Source organism: Electrona antarctica, assembly GCF_951216825.1.
Source record: "Electrona antarctica genome assembly, chromosome: 17".
NCBI classification, from domain to species: domain Eukaryota; kingdom Metazoa; phylum Chordata; class Actinopteri; order Myctophiformes; family Myctophidae; genus Electrona; species Electrona antarctica.
This window is the reverse complement of record NC_136798.1, coordinates 41,554,927-41,562,426: the sequence shown is the minus strand read 5'-3', so window position 1 is coordinate 41,562,426 and position 7,500 is coordinate 41,554,927.

Here is a 7,500-nt window from a genome sequence, read left to right as displayed (position 1 = left end):
ACACACACACACACACACACACACACACACACACACACACACAGACACACAGACGAGGGGGTGGAATATACTACTATACGTGCTCAAAGGACGACTTCACCACTTTTCAACTATCTTCATATAATTGGTTTCAGTCACTAATACTCATGATAAAATGGTAGAATTTTGTTCTGCTCGGTCTGTGTCTCAGAGGTTGGCTGAGGACATGTTCGGAAGCCTGCTTACCAATGACATCATCGCTAGGCTTTTTTTTTTTTTTTTTTAAACAAGATTTACGTATGTTCTTATTTAGTTTCATGATAGCATTCTAACTTCTAGGCAGCCTGCAGTTTCTATTATTGGATTCCCCATCGATGATGTCACGCGTAGGCGAGTTTCTGAACTGTCCACAGCCCTCATCTGAGACATGAGTTAGAAGAACAAAATTCTACCATTTTATAATGAGTGAGGACCATTCATATGAAGTTAGATTGAATTCTTTTTTGAAATTCTCTTGTTTTCCCTGTCCTCAAAAATGGACTTGAGCCAAAAGTACACAATATTCTTAACACTTGTAGCGCCATTGGCCGAGATCTACGTCAATTAAAGCTCATTATTTAAAAAAACCCTCAACGCCATTGCCGTAGAAGTAGATTCAATGGCAAATGCGCTTTTATAGTTCTTTCGATCGATCGAGTCATAATGCTACTTACGTTAGCATCGGGTTGCTAGCTGGTGCTCTCAATAACACAGGATCGTGGCATTAAAATCATCGTGGCCATAATCACCCATTCCATCTGTTTCTTTCAATCGCCTGTATCTCTTATTCCTTGTCCCAGATGGCATTTTTGGTCAAAATCCTTCTGCATCATGTTAAAGCAGCACCCGCGGCAAACATGGAACGATACAGCATCGTCACACAACCCAACTAGATTTGTGGCTCTTTAAAATAAGAGCTGAACAGGGAAATATGCTGGCGTGAATTATTATCATAATGTGTCACTAAATGCTAGCGCTGTAAGTGTTAAAGTCAGAAAAATCAAAGTAGCCTAGTTAGTTGCTTACTTAGTGTTAGTCATCAACTCATCACCGCTTAGTTTCCTTTGGGTTTTTGTTGAGTTTTTGTCAGTGAAAAAAGGCATTGGACTAACATGTAGTCGACAACAACATAGTCTTAGCACATGTTCCCCATATAACACACAGACAGGTAGTGATATGATGAGGAGAGTGGTGGAGCTCTCTCTCTCTCTCTCTGTCTCTCTGTCTCTCTCTGTCTCTGTCTCTCTCTCTCTCTCTCTCTCTCTCTCTCTCTCTCTCTCTGTCTCTGCCTCTCTCTCTCTCTCTCTCTCCATCTGAGGGGGGGGGGGGGGGGAGGTGATGAGGGGGGGGGGGGGTACACACAATGTAAACACTCTGTCACACACATAAACAAAGGCCTGCTCCGGTTACACTGCGCAGAGAGGGGTAAAATCTCTCTCTCTCTCTCTCTCTCTCTCTCTCTCTCTCATGGATAAAGTATTTGTAGCCAGTTTGTTTATGTGGGATTCCATCGCCGTAATGGGGAAGTGGATTTCTTATTTTTTCTTTTTTTTGTCCCGCCATCTACGTATACGTACGGCCACCACACACCTGAGTTCAATTTCACTGACTCAACAAGGCAGATCGTAAAGATGGCATACCTCTCTCTCTCTCTCTCTCTCTCTCTCTCTCTCTCTCTCTCTCTCTCTCTCTGTCTGTATTATACATATTCAGAATCAGAACAAATAATACAAACAAGACATAAAAAAAAACATAAGCTAAATTGTCCCTCATTTTGTGGCAGGCTGACACATATTTTGCTGCCAACCTGGAACATTCGGCTTTCCCACCTAATATGTATAGGGGATTACCTGGATAGAGTTAAACTGTATCCTTGTTTTTGTTATTTCTGTGTGTTTAGGGTATAGTATTCTTCACTAATGTGTTTATATTTGTCACATGCAGTCAAGAAATGGAGCTCTGTCTCCACCACTCATTGACTATAAGAGAACACAGCGAGAACACAGCCTGTCCTCTCTGGGAAGCCAGGTTTCTCTCTCTCTCTCTCTCTCTCTCTTTCTCTCTCTCTCTCAAATCAAATTCAAATATACTTTATTGGCATGACAAGCATTCTTATATTGCCAAAGCATTACATACAGTGTATGAAACAAAATAATAAATTATACATATTCAGAATCGGAACGCATAATATTAACAAGACAAGGAAAATTATAAACAAAATTACATTGATCAATTGTAGTAGACTTAGCCTATAGCGTTCACCCATTGTCCCCCATTGATACATATTTTGCTGCCAACCTGGAACATTCAGCTTTTTTTTTTAGGGGGATTGCCTGGATAGAGTCAAACTGTAGAGTCAAACTGTATCCTTGTTTTTGTTATTTCTATGAATTTAGGGTAGTATTCTTCTCTAATATGTTCATATTTTTCACATGCAGTCAAGAAGTGGAGCTCTGTCTCCACCACTCCTTGATTACAGTGAGAACACAGCCTGTCCTCTCTGGGCAGCCAGGTTTGTCTATATGTCTCTCTCTCTCTCTCTCTCTCTCTCTCCCTCTCTCTCTCTCTCTCTCTCTCTCTCTCTCTCTCTCTCTCTCTCTCTCTCTGTTGCTTTAGAACGGATGGCCACAAAGCATTCCCAAGCATGTCCAACAGCAGGTGAGTTATGCGAGTGTTGATGCCATGATGTTTCACATGCAGAGCTCTAAAAGCCCACCATGCACCAGCGCCGCTGACACGGACTTGGCCCGGCGCTGCCCAGCATGTTTTGTGGCTGCTGGGTAATGTTAAGCACGCCACGCCAGCCACTTAAGGCCTTTTGGAGGTCGTCTGTGTTTTCGTAAGGGCGTATCCTCGAGAAGAGCTCCAATTGTTTTGGACAGGGCTGCACCCCCAAAACATGTAAAACAAGACACATGCCTACATTTTTAATTAGCCAGGGCTCTCGGCCAATGAAAACCCTGTCTATTAGTATGCTCGACGCGGCCCGTGACACACTATCTCCGTAATCTTTACGGTTGTGTGTGTGTGTGTGTGTGTGTGTGTGTGTGTGTGTGTGTGTGTGTGTGTGTGTGTGTGTGTGTGTGTGTGTGTGTGTGTGTGTGTGTGTGTGTGTGTGTGTGTGCGCGTGCAATCCAGTGTGCGCGTGCGTGCGCGCAATCCAGATAGCCTGAATTTGTCCGCATGTGTCTCCAAACGTTTCTGCTTTAATAAAGACAATATTTTCACATCTCTATGCTGATCAGAACCTCAGCCAGAACCTTACCCTGCCAATGCATACTCAGCAAAACAGCGTTAACAATTTTACATTTTGGGCATTTAGAAGACGCTCTTCATGAAGAACGACTTACAATAAGCAAGAGCAACACAAGGTAATACATCAAATGCATAGAAATAGTCATCTAGGATCATAAGTAAACCAAGAACCATCCATCTAATGAAGGTCACAACAACACACAGGAGAAACGGGATCCAGCTCGATGACCTAGACTTTGCGGACAACATTGCTCTGCTCTCACATACTCAAAAGCAGATGCAAGAGAAGACAAGAGTGCTGGCAGACACCTCATCACAAATTGGCCTCACCATCCATAAAGGAAAGACAAAAGTCCTCAAGGTCACAGAGATCCAGTGACACTATAGAGGGAACAGCGCTTGAGGAAGTAAAAGGCTTCACATACTTAGGCAGTGTCATAGACAGTCAGGGCGGCACGGATGCAGACGTCAGAGCCAGAATCGGCAAGGCAAGAGCCGCATTCATCCAACTCAATACCATTGGTCAAAGCTCAGACTCTTCAGCTCAAACGTCAAGCCAGTACTATTGTACGGATCAGAGACGTGGAGGACAACAAAGGCAACAACAATGAAGGTGCAAACTTTCATCAACAGCTGCCTGAGGAGAATTCTGAGCATCCGCTGGCCAGACACCATCAGCAATAATGGCCTCTGGCAGAGAGCGAGGCTACCACCAGTGGAAGAGGAGATTAAGAGAAGAAGGTGGTACAGCCAGTGATACAGCCAGTGCTACGGGCTAATTTAATGTATCCATTCTGAGAGCTTATATAACCAAATGGATCCGCAAGTTAACTTAATACTCTGGAACTCACTGCGTATAGACCAGAAACATGCACGGACACATGCACGCAGCCACGCACGCATTGACGGCTGGCCAGTTCAGACCCCCTGCCACCTCGTCAGTGCACACCACATGTTTTAAGGCCAGCGCCAAAACAATGGCTTCCCAGAGGATTCCAGCACCGCAGCAAACAAATGAACTGAACAAGCTTCGGAACATGTGTTCGCTTTGTTTTCTGCCTTCTAATTACATACACACATAGTTATTTCTCTCACGCACAGCACAAGCGTGTGCGTGGCTGTGTGTGCGTGCGTGCGTGCGTGCGTGCATGCGTGCGTGCGTGCGTGCGTGCGTGCGTGCGTGCGTGCGTGTCGTTACTGTGCGCTTTGTGTCTGAACCTGGTCTTCTCGCACAACAGGCATTCCATTCAGACTAACGCTGTTTGTTTAGATAATAACTGGGTTTAGCCATACTTTGTTTGTGTGTTTACCCCCGTGTGTGTGTGTGTGTGTGTGTGTGTGTGTGTGTGTGTGTGTGTGTGTGTGTGTGTGCGTGTGCGTGGTGTGCGTGCGCGTGCGCGTGCGTGTGTGTGATCAAAGGCAGACAGGTGGGTAAAGTACAGTAATGGGTCTCTCTGCATTCAGACAGCTCTGGGCCTTTGAACCTGACAACAGCTCAACAAGCGGCAAATTCCACCTTTTTCCATCTTTTCTCCGTGTCTGTTCATTCTTCTGTTTTCCCCACATTTTTCTTTTTTTGTTTCTCTGCTCTTAACCACCTTAAACCCCCATATTATGATGGAGCGTAGTCACTCAGGGCTGTATGCTAGAGCTAGAGTGTTCTCTGTTATTGTGGGAAAAGCTTTCACTGAAAATACCCGATCGGCTCGCTCTTGTACTAAACAGTACACAACCCGTCCACCAGTGACACCATCGTTAGGCAGATATTGTTTCATACAAGACTTCTTTAAAAAGATATTTAGATTTGTATTACCGTGAAAACGATGACTTCCATTATAGAATTGACACTTTTCAGGAATAGAAAGCCTGCATGCAGTTTCTATTAGCTTGGATTCCCCATCGATGATGTCACGGGTTTCTGAGCTGCCCACAGCCCTCCTATATGAGACACAGCCTGAGTAGAACAATATTATGTTCATGTTATCAATTATATGATGGTAGGTTGAAAAGTGGTGAAGTGGTCCTTTAGGTACATTTTAATGCCAGTAGCCTGGCATTAAGTACAAGTACTTCTTACAGTATATAGGCTACCTTTTGAATTCCGGACTTTTACCTGTAACAGAGTATATGCTTTATTAGTACTTTTACTTCAGTAAAACGCTTGAGTACTTTTTCCGCCACATGGTCAAGAGCCATACATGACCGCGAAGAGAAATACTGTTTTCAGACTAAATAGAAGAATATAAGGCTGTATTTGGGAGAAAACAAAGGGCATAGTTTTAGGATTATCTGCTTGCCCCTGCATGTGGAACGTGGAACGCACGGACGGAAGCCAAACACATGTTCCCATTCCCAACGTCTTTCACACCTACCCTCCTTCGTTTGTGGTCCAAATAGCTGTCCAGAAATAGGGCTCGGGCTCGGAGAAGAGAAGTGAAATTCCCTTTTAAAGTTTTAAAGTGGTTGAAATGTCCGTCTGAGGCCATTATGTGGTTCAACGGTGCGTCGCTCCTGAACGACATGCACTTAACTGTGAATGTGTTGGTCAGCACCATGGTGTGTGTGTGTGTGTGTGTGTGTGTGTGTGTGTGTGTGTGTGTGTGCGTGTGCGTGTGCGTGTGTGTGCACGTGCATGCATGCATGCACCATATTCTCATACTGATAGGCCTCAGTGCTGCTGAGTGAGGTATTACTGCGGGTGACCACACACACACACACACACACACACACACACACACACACACACACACACACACACACACACACACACACACACACGCACGCACGCACGCGTGCGCACACACACACACGGGCACACACGGGCACACACGGGCACACACGCACACGTACGCGCACACGCGCGTGCGCGTACACACACGCGCGCACACACAAACACACACACATACACACGCACAAATGCAAGACTTACCAAGTGGTCGGAGGTTGCCAGACCTGTGCTGTGGATGCCAGCTCATGACGATGTCCGTTTAACACAAACACACTCTCACACACACACACACACACTCACACGCGCGCGCACGCCAGTCAGACACACACATGTGCACGCTCGCAGGGATCACCACAGGCCAGAAGTTTTATCAATGATGTCAGCTGTGATGTCAACCCACTTCCCTCATCTCTCTCTCTCTCTCTCTCTCTCTCTCACACACACACACACACACACACACACACACACACACACACACACACACACACACACACACACACACACACACACACACACACTCACACACACACAGAGAGAGAGAGAGAGAACAGACTCTGACCTGATGCATTGATATCAGAGACAGAAAACAGATCTCTTAAGTCTTGTGATTGTTGGACGAAGGTGTTTCAGTAGCGTTCAGTGAGTTTAGATGAGGTAAGAAGTGTGTGTGTGTGTGTGTGTGTGTGTGTGTGTGTGTGTGTGTGTGTGTGTGTGTGTGTGTGTGTGTGTGTGTGTGTGTGTGTTCAACATAGTAGAGTGTGTCTGATTTACGTGGCCTGCATTTGGTGCACTACTGCTGTGTGCGTGGCACTGCGTGTGTGCATGCGTGCGTGCGGGCATGCGTGGAGGCGGGCGTGCATGCGTGCATGTGTGTGTGTGTGTGTGTGTGCGGGCATGCATGCAGGCGGGCGTGCATGCATGCGTCCATGCGGGCGGGCGTGCGTGCATGCGTGGGTGCGTGCGTGCATGCGTGGGTGTGTGCGTGTGTGCGTGCGGGCAACATGCCCCCACTTTATCGCGAACAGCAAAGCTGGAACAGTATTAGCTACTGATGAAAGATCCATTGTGGACATTTCTCGCATTCCCCTTTGTGTGGAAAGAAACACACAGATAGCAGCAGGGAGAAGGAAATCCAGGGGCGATAAAGCCCAATGAATGTATATGCACTACGCCCCAGAAAGACTGGGTCAGCTGGGTCCAGGAAGGCAGTTGTTCTTTTGGTCCGGCTGGGCCCCCGGAGACCGTGGTTCCTTAAACGTTTTACCTCAAGATGTTTAATGGCCCCCGAGAACCAAAACCACAGTGAAAATAACAGATCTACAAGCGTGAGCTTGCACTTGTACGTCAAAGCTGCCTCACGCTATACAGAAATACCCGTTTGAAAGGACCTATAGGCTCCTGCCCTAAATGGGCCTCATGGCTCGGTGAGGCTTACAATTTACGTGCGTAAGCTAAGAACGTAACAGTGGAATATCTATATAATGAAACTATACATATAA